We start from the raw sequence: 13577 nt of genomic DNA on the forward strand, positions 1-13577 counted from the left end.
AAAAAAAATTCTGAAACAAGCTTTCCAAAAAAATTGCAGAAGGCTTTTCATATATTCTGAGCTCAAATAAAATCATCGATTAAATAATATTAAGTACAGTTAGTTCTAAAAAAATTGAAAGCTAATGTTCCCAAAATGGGAATGATGGCGCCTAACGGGTTAATATGTTTCGCCAAAATCTGGATTTTAAAAAAATTCATTTCAATGGAAAGAAATCTTTTATTTTACACTTGTTAAGTCATTTGTTTAAGCATATTTCATGTTATAAAATATCCAAGTTGTCAAAATCTACATCTATCATTTTAAAATATTAAATTTCCAAATTTGTGCAACTGTTTACATCATATTGCAACTGTTACTAAATTATGTAAAATTGTTCTTTACGTGTGAAAATAAAAGATATTAGATTTCATGATATTTAGTGTTTAATTTATAAAACTTATAAAACTATTTTATGAAATCTCTAAATATTTAAAAAATATCTAAATTTATAATAAATTTCCATTTTGAGGATGCTTTTTGGAAAAGAAAAAAAAATCCATGAATTATATTGACTTGGCTTAACAGAAATAAATATTATCTTTTTGTACCTATATTAGAAAAGCATCATTGTAGTTGTTGAAGTATCATTAAACGCTACATAATTAAAGAAATGGTATAAATTTACATAGTTTATAATTGTCTATGAAAAAGCCTTAGATGGAATCCCTTGAAATGATCACTTTCAAGTGGCCAATATTCAAATTGAGAAATATTTTTCATTAAGAATTATTATAATTAATATCTGGGTAATAGTGTAAACCAAATAGAAAGTCCCTTTTTATATGAAGTGCTAGCAAATTATAAATGGGTAAATAAAAAAAATGTCTTCAAATCTGGTAAATAACAGGTTTTGGAACCACTAAATGCTTGTTTCAATGAGCGGTACACAAAAGCAAAATCTACGGTACGGTGTGCCTTTCAAGTTAAGAGGTGCATCTGATTTTGCCTCTGAAATCAGAGATACATTGTGCCTTTCATTTTTAAAGGTACGTTGTGCCCTTAAAATTCAGAGGCACAAACGATCCAGATGTGCCTCTGAAATCAGAGGTACATTGTGCCTTTCATTTTTAAAGGTACGTTGTGCCCTTAAAATTCAGAGGCACAAATGATCCAAATGTGCCTCTGAAATCAGAGGTACAGTTTTTAGAGTGTAGTGACGGCTGGTCTATACGAATTCCGCACCTGGCTGGCACCGACCACAATGCTGACATAAAATATCTCCAGTGGCAAGTGGATCACGGGTTAGAGTCCCCTTGCCGTCAGGCTAACCGTTGAGGTCTTCGTGGTTTCTCTCTCCATATAATGCAAATACAGGTTAGTTCCATCAAAAAGTACTCTGCGAAGGTTAATTTCTTCCAATACTTGAACCAGGAGTTCCCTTGTCTTCTGGATAGGGTTCAAAACTACAAGGCTATCGAGTTGAACATTAGTAGTCGTAAACCCAAAACATTGGGCCGGTCATTCAACGAATAAAACAATAGGTTGTACGGTTGCCTCCAACAGTTACACTAATCTCGCATTGGCGTCCCATGCTGTTTATAAGGGTCCTTAACAATCTCTGGGGCAACTTGCACCAAGGCACCCTTGAGCTCATCGAAGGTCGCGTCGTCTTCGAACTGCAATTGAGCATCCGAGGCCGTGTCATATGTGCTTGATGGGATTAAGGTATGGGGACATCGCATGCCACTCCAATCGTTGACTATTCCCAGATTAAAGGTACTTGTCCATCAACCGAGCCTTGTGGACGGGCGTTATCGTACATAAAGATAAAATTTGGTCCATATACTTTGCGGAAAAAGTCTCACATAGGGAACTAGGATCTCGTGACTGTACCGCTAACCTGTCAGAGTACCTTTATCAAACATATGAAGGTCAGTATGCCCATCTGTCATGATGCTGGTCCAGACAATCATATTCCTCGATCATAGTGGTTCTTTTAGAGAATAATACAGGGCCGATATCGACCTCCCAGGTCCTCTCCAGATGAGAACATGTTTCAAGTCGCTGTTCAGACTGCATCGTGACTCATCACTGAAAAGAACCCCCCCCCCAATCATCCTCTGTCCTAGACAGGTGATCTCGACTATTTGATTAATATTTTGAGCTGAAAAATATTCACTTAAGTTCCATAAATACGAAAAAATAAAAGTGAGAAACAAAATGAGAAAAAACACAGTAGTTGAGAGAGAGAGAAAAAGATGAAAAACAGAACAAAACCACAGAGGCTGAGAGGGACAAATTAAGGGTAAAATGCATTTCCAAACGTTATATTTAGATAGTGAGGAAATAATGTGGTTGATCAGTGTTCTTATGATAAAACAAGATTCATCAAGATGAGCTGATGCGACTGGGGTGGAAATGATCTTGACACTGTTCAAATTGAATTAATGACCAAGATTCCAACAATGTGCAGCGATTTCCCATATTTTTGATGACGAATATATCTAGCACGTTCCTTCAATCTAAATTAAAATAACTCTTGCTTCTTGTCTTCCATGTCTTCAAAATGGGTGCATATTTTCGATCGCTTGAAACATGGCAAATTGGAAATAACAGTCCTGTTATTTCTAATTTGTATATTTTTGAAGCGAATGAAGTTTTTAATCAAGTGAAAAGTAAATAATAAAAAAAAATAGTTTAATATAATTTTATGAATAACACTAATTTAAGAAATCACATATTAAACATAATATACTATTAAAAGACACACATTGAATTCCTAATTACAAACAGCATACCAATTTTAATAATCAAATATTGTTAGGTATGAATACTCAAATTGAAACTTAAATATTATAATGTTTCAATTTTAAAATTCTCTAAAAACCAAAAATATTTTTTGAAGTAAGTTATTTTAAACTTCTTTTAAAAAAATTTAAATCTTCTACTACTCTATTAAAATTAATGTTTAAATTTGACCTCTTTTTATAATATGTACTTATTTCTTATTGCTAAACAATTATATTAGTCCTTTTTGGTTTCTTTCATTTTGTCTAGTTTCGTCTATTTTACCAACTTATGTAGCCCATTTGTTCTTTTTTATCATTCTATTATTTTTTAATTATAAAAAATATTGCCTGCCCATTTTTCACAAAACTTCAATAACTTAAAAAAATTAAGAAATGATCAATTTTAAATATTTTTTAATTGAAAAATATATCGCCTTGTACATCTCTTACATTAAATTTCAAAAAACAAATTTTAAAAAAATTTAAGAAAATCTTATCTTAAAACAACTGATTGATATGCTGCGACAATAGCTAAAAAATGATAATGTAAATAATTCTGAAATACTATATTTCATATGTACTACCAACTAAGGAGAAAGTTACTTTTTACATAATGCACTAGTAAAATTGCATTTAGATATTAAACAGTAAATACTTGTTAAGTGGAATGCCATGCTAGTTAAGCTATGCTAAATAAGCATAATCGAAATCGTTAGTTTTTAATACTTTGTTCGCATATTTATGGAACGAAAGAGAATATTTTTGAATTTGTTATTTAAAACCTTAATCAACAGTTAAAGAAGATTTAAGTGAAATATTTTTTAATGGTTTAGTTACTTTTAATTTGAAGGGGGAAAACATAATTTTATCTTCTGTTCTAAATTAACTATAAAAAAAAACCTGCATCTTTTATCAGTTTTTTTCATGAACCCTGATTTGTAGAATATCTTGATAGAAGCTGCAAAAAAAATAAATAAATAAATAAACAATATTCCTCCAGATTAAACAATATTCCTCGTTATTTGTGACTGCAACATTGCTCTTCTCATACGTTTGCTACTCAGTCTCTCAAATACAAATACCTAGTACTGTGCCTGTACACAGTACCAGCGGAAGTCATTTTTCTGCCACACGAGATACTGAAAACTCAATTTTGCAAAAGGAGCTGAATTTAAAAATAAATAAATTTTTTCTTTGAATTGTCTCGCTGGTGTAGAAAATTGCTTTTTACATTTTAAATTGCAATAGTTTAATTAACAGTATAGTTAGTTTAATTAATGAGAATATCCCCTCAAGTATTCTAGAATAAATATATATTATAGGTAATATTTTTAAAGAGGATATAATCTTTTACGGCATACAAATATAAAACATAAACATATTTTTTTGCAGTTTCAGATTCTTTAAAATCAACTGTTTCTGCAGTTTCATTTTCGATAGCAATTAGTGTCAAAGAAATTCTCTGTCATTATAGACTTCTGAATTATATATAGATGGTTGTAAACTTAGAGATCTTAGAGCAATTATTCTCAATATTTTTTGACCCATGCATTTCTGACATCATTGTTAGAAGATCTGATTGTTACAGCTCTCTGCTCCAGTCTAAAATCTAAAACTGTAAATAATATACATTTGTTCATTTAGTTAGTTTCAGATTATTTTACATTTTTAGGTATTTTTAATATTTAAAAAAGAAATGCTATTAAAGAGTAAATAAAAGTATAGTTGTATGCTTTCATAAACTGAAACTTGAGACCTAAAATCTTAAATAAAAATAAAATTTAATTATTTTAAAAGAAAAAGTCCATCAGCATATTTGCACTAAGAAAAAAACAAAAAAAAACAGTTAAATTAGTCTCAAATCAACAAGAGCGTAAAGTGCACTTCTTAATAAATTGAGGATGAGATTTATTTTGATTTTTAAACATACTTTTTTCAAATTTTATAAAATACCAGCCGGTAACTAGCAGGTTCGTCTTTTTAAATAAGTATATTTTCGAATATTTCAAGATTTAAAATTGCACAATCAAAAAATAAGACAATATGTTAGAATAGAACTCATATTACTCAAGTGTGAGTGGATTTAATTTTTGTCTCTGTTAATTTATTACATGATTTAAAGGAATCATTGTGAATTTGTTATTAAAATATTCGATTCAATGCATGCTAACATTAAAAAAATGTACCTACATGCTAACAATACACCCCAACATTCAAAAAATCACAATAACGCCCGAGTTAAACAATAAAACAGATAAGCAACTTTGCCAAAATCAAACTCAGCACTTATTTGCAATTACTAATTAGAAACTAATAAATTTCAATTATAAGTGTTTTTTTCTTGCTGAAACGAACATTAACTGCAGTAAATTTCTTTAACTTAAAAGAAAACACGGATCTAAAACAGAAAATTTAAAGCAAAAAATTTAGCTTGTTCAAGAACAAAAAGAAGCGTAACCAAGAAAATTATTATTTACAATAAAAAGTTAAAATCAGTTTTTACATTTATTCGAATTGGTAATTAAATTACATTATATATTCTAATTGTAATTAAAATGGACTTTAGCTGGCCAACCAGTTATACTTACTATTTTTTTAAGCCCATACGATAGATTTTTGCTATTAAATTTTTTTCTTTTCTTAATATAGAGACTTAGGAAATGAGACTTCACTGATCTAAGTCTTAAATGTGTGTACACAAATATATTATTTATGTATAGCGAGCAAAAAGGTAAACGGACAACCAACCCTAAATTACTTTTGATCTAATAAGCTCAAGGACTGAATCTTAATGATTCGAGTAGGTGACTTTAAATATGACAATTAATTAGTGTAAGTCCTTCTATTACGAAAAATCAAACACAAAAACGTACTTCCTCTGAATAAACATACCTTTTTTCTGTTGACAGATTCAGATTTTTGGCCCCCAAAATGAAGGGTTAGTCACAATATAGGAAATATAATGAACTTTAAAAATAGAACTTTTCTATTCCTTAGATACTCTTTGACCGATTTTACTCATCAATGGCTTACAAGGAAAAAAATAATGGTACTTCTTCCAATGCAAAAAACTCATTACCACAAAACGATATTAATATATTACTATAACATCAATAATTTGGACATTTTATAAGAATATTTCCATATTGGGACCGGTGTCAGAATAATCAAGTCTTAGCAACTTCCAATCAGTAGCCTGCAAGTAACTAAAATTAACACCACAGAAGGGGAGAAACAACTAAAAATATATAACTTATAGCCACCCTTAAGCAGTGGCGTAGTCTTAATGAATATTCGAGGGGGATATCAGTTATATCCTTCTAATATATATATTAGGGGTCTGTCTAGGTTTTACTGAGAGGTACCTATTTTGTGAAAATTTAGACATAATTTGTGAAAATTAAAAATGATATTAAAAAATCAACACAATAATATGGTAAAAATATGATTTATCGTTTCTTACGAGGAACAAAAATAAAATTCGAAGAAAAAGTATTTTGTGAAACTACTGTTTTTCCTAAAGTTGAATTTGTGAAAGTACCGCTAAGCGGTAGTAAATTTGGCTTGAGCGGACCCATATATATATATATATAAATATACATTTATAATGTAGTTGTAGCTCATATATGTCGCACTAGAACTGCACAATGGGCTATCGGCAACAGTCTGGAAAACAACCCTGAGCATGATCCAAAGACATGTCATCACAAGTTTGATCCTCTGCAGAGGGGATGGCACCCCCGCTTCGGTAGCCCAACGGTCTACGAGTGAAGTCGAACATGTAACGAAAAAACTGTTTAACGAGAACCAATACCGCACACCCTCGGTCCTTGAGCAAATTGATCCAAGTAGTCCCCCACCCGCACACTGACTGCAGCCAGTGATGCTTGACTTCGGTGATCTGCTGGGAACCATGTCATGCATATATTTTTAACATTTAAATTTTAAAAAAAAAATGAATAATGAAAACTTTTCACTATCTACATTATACTTATCGTACAATAGTTCATTAAACTAGTAATGTTGTGGGGATTTTGTCCCCCAAATCCTCCTCAAAACTACACTACTTCCCCTAAGCAAATTTCTATAATTTTTTTTTCTTTTCTGAAAAATATTTTAAGATAAAAAACTATTTGATGCATGGAAGATTCTAGTTGGCCACTTAATTTTAAGCTGTAACAATGTTATAGTTTCTGAAGTCAATATTACCATAATTACATATAACAATTGGAAGTGTGTTTTAAAGTTTAAAAAATATTATCCAATAGAAATCAAAACAAATAAATAATTTAACCTGTAAATTTAATTAGGAATTTTGTAGTAATACCCAGTTAATAATTTTTTTAAATTAGTTTCTCTTTGTGTAATATTATCTATATAATGTAAATATTATCATTGAAACTGAATTAAACTATATTTCAATCTTAACTTTTAAAAAAAGCAAAACGTCATCAAAAAATAATGTGGCTTTATACAGCATTTCTATTATGTTCACATTTCCAAGACAAAAGATTAAAACTTAAAATCAATACAATGATAGGTAAATATATGTTACAAATAGTTTTAAAGGAAAAAAACTTACCAATTAAATGACTCACAATAACTATTTACTCTTAGTTTTCAAGACTTACATATAGAACAACAAGAGAATTACAATTTAAGTGTTTATAAGCTATCAAAAAAATAGTCAAAACACGTTCATTCAGTCCAGACGATATCTAAATCCGGAAGAACTGTCAAAAGGAAACAGCACTTGATAGCTTATTTCTTCAACATTTTACATTTGTTTCTGTAAGTTGCTTACGGTGGCCGAGGGAAAGAAAAAATCATGAGCGATTCAATTTCCGTGAGAGCAACCATCGAGCTCGTCATCTGGTGAGAAGATCAGTTCCATGTCTTGACACCCACTCCTTCCCTTTCTTTTTTTCGGCTAAGTAAGAAAGAATTACCATATTTCCTGATTTTTTAAAAAATAGTTTTCATATTTAATTGTCAAAATTTTTTTAAATTTTCAATATGCTTCCTTTTAGAATTTTGTTTAATGTAGTTATGAGTTCTATACAGTTTCTAAACTTAAAAGTTTTTAATCTATTTGAAAACCAAGACAGAAACTATCGTACTTCCTTCTCCAATGACTCTCCACACGCTACTGGTGACAATATGCCAATAAATCAATAGCTCTGGGGGTACACGATCAGAGATTGTTAGTGCCCTGGTTAATTCGTAAATGATCATGCTCTGGTAAAAATTACGATCTACTGATGGATGGATGGCGTGTAAATGTGTACACCCGGTTAAGCGGGATGTGAAACATGTATGGACGTTGACTGAAAGTAAATAATAGCAAGCTTCCAAAAACCGGAAGAAATTTAGAAAACTTCCAGTGTGTGCCTCCGCTTTTGTTATGCTTACGAGGCGATGTGTGAACAGGCTTAATATTCTAGGCAGTCTTATTATTGGGATTCGTTTTTAAATTTACGCGTAATTTTACCATTCATAAGAGTTTTCTGTAATTTATAAATTCTGTCAGATTGTGAGCCTAAAACAAAATTAGGAAATTAGTATCACAACATAAATAAACTGTAAAGGTTTGCCATGTTTTGAGCGTTATCCCTTTTTGGCTATATTAGTATAAAATATTGCAGTTTTTTTTCAATTCATTTGTTGTTTGTTTCGTTGAAATTTAAATTGAAGGAACGCATTACATTGTAAACAATGCAAGTTAATAATATTCAATGGAGCGCTTTTTCAGGCTTAGGCGTAAAAATCAATAGAAAGTGTAACCCGGTAGTCTTGCAACGAATTTTGACCATTGTAGCCATCTGTGCTCCGCTTTACTCGGTCAACAACCCATTCCGGATTGCAACACTTGAAAACGCCATATGGAAAAAAGATCGGCTTCATGTCTTGATCTTTCCCCGTAATGTAATTTTTAAATATGAAAATGTAAATTAAAAATGCAATTTTTAAATATGAAACAGTAAATTAAAAATGCAATTTTTAAATTTGGACTATGTCCGTCGTTCGAGCCCTGAACCCACGGGACTAGTAATTTGATACTTATCATCAGATAAACTTACCGGTCATCACATAACTTAACGGTTGGCTGTCCGACTTATATCAAGCTTTTTAAGTAATTTTCTGCGATTTTTCAAAGGGACCATATCGGGCCACAGCCAGGGACCACAATTTCTGAGGGGCTTCAAAAATTAGTAAAAAAGTCCTCAATACTACTGTTTCTTTTAAGCACTGAAAAAAAATATTTCAAATTTTCTTTATATCTTGATACAACTAAACTCACGTAAACATTGCACTAATCAAATTTGAAAGTTCAGCTGAATTTTAATTGATACAGTTTTTACGCAAACAGCTTAAACGAATGCAATGAGAATTTTAAAATAATTTAACTGCGAAATGCTAAATCGTAAAAATTATTAATTACACTATCTCAATTTTTTAATCTTATTAAATATGTTATTAAATACACTATCTCAATTTTATGACGGTAGTTTTTATAGAGCAGTGGTTTCCAACTGGCGGCCCGGGAGCCGCATCCGGCCCGCGAAGCCTTTTTTTGTGGCCCGGGAACAAAAAAAAATTAGTTGTCATTTTTTTACGGACAATTTTCGTAAAAAATCTATATGGGTTTAAAATACTTTTCTCGTTAATAAAAACCTAATTTCTTCGTTTCTGTGAAATTTAGGATACCAACGGTGCAAAAAAAAATATTTCTCAGGTTTTGCATCCAAGAAAATATTTATTCAAATACAAAAATAATCGTGTATGTTGCTCTTTTCCATTTCATTCTTTTGTATTCAGTGAATATAATTTAGCATGTGTGTATCAGAAATTTTCTTGAAAAAATTTTCCGATTTAACTTTTTGAAACCACTTATTTTGGACGCAAATATTTACACACACATTTGTAAATTTTAAATTTAAAATGTAATTATCTATTCTCTGGTGGTTGCAGCAGACAAACCTCAATTTTGTNCTTTGGTGTTTTCTCCAACTGCAATTAAATATTTTTAAAAATCTACTTCTTATTTTAATTTGTACTTCAATACTTTTATTTTGTACAGCTTGGTAAAAATCTGACAGTAATATTTAATGTTTCTTCAAACATAAGAGAGTCCTATATAAAATGTCGATAAAGTTGCTGCCAGCCAATTTGATTCGCGTTTTTAATTGTGGCCCCCGGCTTTATGTAAGTTGGAAACCCTTGTTCCAGAACATAATGCGCAATTTTTCGAATGTATTTAAACATTCTTGACATTTATTTACACGGTATTAAACAATTTACTCTTAAATAAAAATCATACCTTGCTATAAAATACTATATTCTGGGAGCTTCAATGCTCAATCCGACAATTTCATATTTCAGGTAGTTTTATTACGTACACTGTGTACATTCCAAGAATGGGATTCAATGGCAGAATGATCATTTAAACGGTTGAAACCATTTAAACGGAAAAGTGACTCAAGGCACGATTTCAAACGAAATCACTCACCTATATTCATAAAACACTCTCCTAACTGTCATAAAATCCGCGACGTGATGGAGACAACGCGTAAGTAATTTGAAACAAAGAAGAAAAGATGATGAAGAAAAAAATCAATATTATGAAGAACAAATACAAACAATGAGAACAAATACAAACAAGAAACAATAGACTGAGTCATAACAGCTTGTTATTATCACAAAATCAACTCTGTTAAAGGATTCCACACATTTTATGGTTTTCCCTTCAATTATTGCCTTTATTATGAATTGTTTAAAGATACTTATATACATCAGAATACACATTCGCAAAGTCTCTTATAAATGATTATTGTCAACAAGAGCTAAAAACTTTATTTTAACAAATATGTAAAGCTGCAGATGGAGAGCTATACAATCTTTCCTGTTGAAATTTTAAACTGTTTGATATACACGCTTCTACAATATTAAAATTATGATTTTCCTTATAGTTTTGGAATGATGGAACCTAATTATAAATCTGATTGTGCAAAAAGAAAGTAAAAAGCTTTAAATGATTAAGCCAACAAGAAAAAAAGGAAAAATTCTCTATCAAAATATTTCTCATAATATATAATATAATATATAATAAAATCATAATACAATCGAACCTCGCTAACTCGAACCACGATTTCAAGAATTTTTCGATACCTCGAAGAAGAAAAAATTCCCTTCAAATTTCCTATACAATCAATGTTAAAAAAAAAACTTGATTTCACGAATTTCTAATCCCTCGAAGACTTGAATTTTTTTTCTCCATAAATAGAGTAGATTTCTTTTTTCTAAAATTAAAAAAAATATTCCCCAAAAAATAAAAACATTTAAGAATGGCTGACAAGGCATGGAATGATCCTCAACGATCTTCCTCTACGATATAATGAATGGCTTCAAGAAGTCTGGATTCATTAAAGCGCAAATAATGTCAGAAAAACAGACAAATATGGTCTCTGGAGGCATGTACACGTCACCCCCCTTAACTCCCTTTAATATAAACCTATAATTTTCAAACTTGGTCAGAAATTAAAGTTTAATGTGCCGAAGAATCGTGCCAAAGGAAATTTTTATACCTATATTAGGGGACCAATAAAGGACCAAAATGCGTTTTGTTTACTTTCCGGAAAAGGGTACTTAAAGCTAAATATTCGCAGGAGCTTCGTGTGAAGCATGGCTCGGTTGGTAGAGTGCTGCGGATAAGTTAACCCTGGAGAACCTGAATTCGAATCCCAGCCGCGATTTGAGATTTTATAATTTGTTTCATTGTTTATTTTATTTCATATTATGTTTATAATGTGTTTTAGCGTGAATAATGTTTTCTTATTATAAAAATTATTATTTTTCTTTTGAAAAACAGCAAATAATAGCATAAAAGCGGATAAATGAAGGATACTTTATTTATTTTTTATTTATTTATTTATTATTATTTTAACAACAAGTCTTTCCATATTTTACCGAAAATAAAGTGTTTTTTATATAAAAATAAGTATATCTTGGTTTCAAAGCACGAATAATCTCAGAAAAACAGACAAATATGGTCTCTGGAGGCATGCACACGTCACCCCCCTTAACTCCCTTTAAAATAAACCTATGATTTTCAATCTCGGACAGAAATTAAGGTTTAATGTACCGAAGAATCGTGCCAAAGGAAATTTTTATACGTTTATTAGGGGACCAATAAAGGACCAAAATACGTTTTGTTTATTTACCGGAAAAGGGAACTTAAAGCTAAATATTCGCGAAAACTTTGTGTGAAGCGTGGTGTCGTTGGTAGAGTGCTGCGGTTAAGTTAACCCTGGAGAACCTGGGTTCGAAACCTTGCGGCGATTTGAGATGTTCAATTTTTTTAATTTTTTATTTTATTTCATATTATTTTTTTAACGTGTTTTAGCGTCAATAATGTTTTCTTATTATAAAAATTATTATTATTTTTCTTTTGAAAAACAGCAAATAATAGCATAAAAGCGGAAAAATTACGGATAATTTTTTTATTTANACCCCCCTTAACTCCCTTTAAAATAAACCTATAATTTTCAAACTCGGTCAGAAATTAAGGTTTTATGTACCGAAGAATCGTGCCAAAGGAAATTTTTATACGTTTATTAGGAGAGCAACAAAGGACCAAAATATGTTTTGTTTACTTTCCGGAAAAGGGTACTTAAAGCTAAATATTCGCAAGAGCTTTGTGTGAAGCAATACGTGGTTGGTAGAGTGCTGCGGACAAGTTAACCCTGGAGAACCTGGGTTCGAAACCCAGCGGCGATTTGAGGTTTTTAATTTTTTTCATTTTTTATTTTATTTCATATTATTTTTTTAACTTGTTTTAGCGTGAATAACGTTTTCTTATTATAAAATTATTATTTTTCTTTTGAAAAACAGCGAATAATAGCATAAAAGCGGAAAAATGAAGGATACTTTATTTATTTATATATTTTTCATTATTATTTTAGCAACAAGTCTTTCCATATTTTACCGAAAATAAAGTGTTTTTTATATAAAAATAAGTATATCTCGTCTTAAAGAGCGAATAATGTCAGAAAAACAGACAAATATGGTCTCTGAAGGCTTGCACACGTCACCCCCCTTAACTCCCTTTAAAATAAACCTATAATTTTCAAACTCTGTCAGAAATTAAGGTTCAACGTATCAAAGAATCGTGCCAAAGGAAATTTTTATACGTTTATTAGGAGAGCAACAAAGGACCAAAATATGTTTTGTTTACTTTCCGGAAAAGGGTACTTAAAGCTAAATATTCGCAAGAGCTTTGTGTGAAGCAATACGTGGTTGGTAGAGTGCTGCGGACAAGTTAACCCTGGAGAACCTGGGTTCGAAACCCAGCGGCGATTTGAGGTTTTTAATTTTTTTCATTTTTTATTTTATTTCATATTATTTTTTTAACTTGTTTTAGCGTGAATAACGTTTTCTTATTATAAAAATTATTATTTTTCTTTTGAAAAACAGCAAATAATAGCATAAAAGCGGAAAAATAAAGGATACTTTATTTATTTATTTATTTATTTTTTATTATTATTTTAACAACAAGTCTTTCGATATTTTACCGAAAATAAAGTGTTTTTTATATAAAAATAAGTATATCTCGGTCTTAAAGAGCGAATAATGTCAGAAAAACAGACAAATATGGTCTCTGGAGTCTTGCACACGTCACCCCCCTTAACTCCCTTTAAAATAAACCTATAATTTTCAAACTCGGTCAAAAATTAAGGTTTAATGTACCGAAGAATCGTGCCAAAGGAAATTTTTATACGTTTATTAGGAGAGCAACAAAGGACAAAA

The 13577-nt window shown here is 30.6% G+C and overlaps 1 protein-coding gene across 2 annotated transcripts in view; it reads right to left on the reverse strand.

Moving 5' to 3' along the window:
- LOC107448508 (phosphatidate phosphatase LPIN) overlaps positions 1–7514 on the reverse strand; it is a 59574-nt gene extending 52060 nt beyond the window's left edge. Inside the window, exon 1 of one of the 2 annotated variants that reach the window (XM_043052533.2) lies at positions 7354–7514. The gene's annotated coding sequence lies outside the window, so the exon portion shown is untranslated. The remainder of the gene's footprint in view (positions 1–7353) is intronic. The other variant, XM_043052535.2, reaches the window with a different exon arrangement.
- Positions 7515–13577: the final 6063 nt, after the last annotated feature.

This window comes from Parasteatoda tepidariorum, chromosome 3 (genome assembly GCF_043381705.1).
Source record: "Parasteatoda tepidariorum isolate YZ-2023 chromosome 3, CAS_Ptep_4.0, whole genome shotgun sequence".
NCBI lineage: Eukaryota > Metazoa > Arthropoda > Arachnida > Araneae > Theridiidae > Parasteatoda > Parasteatoda tepidariorum.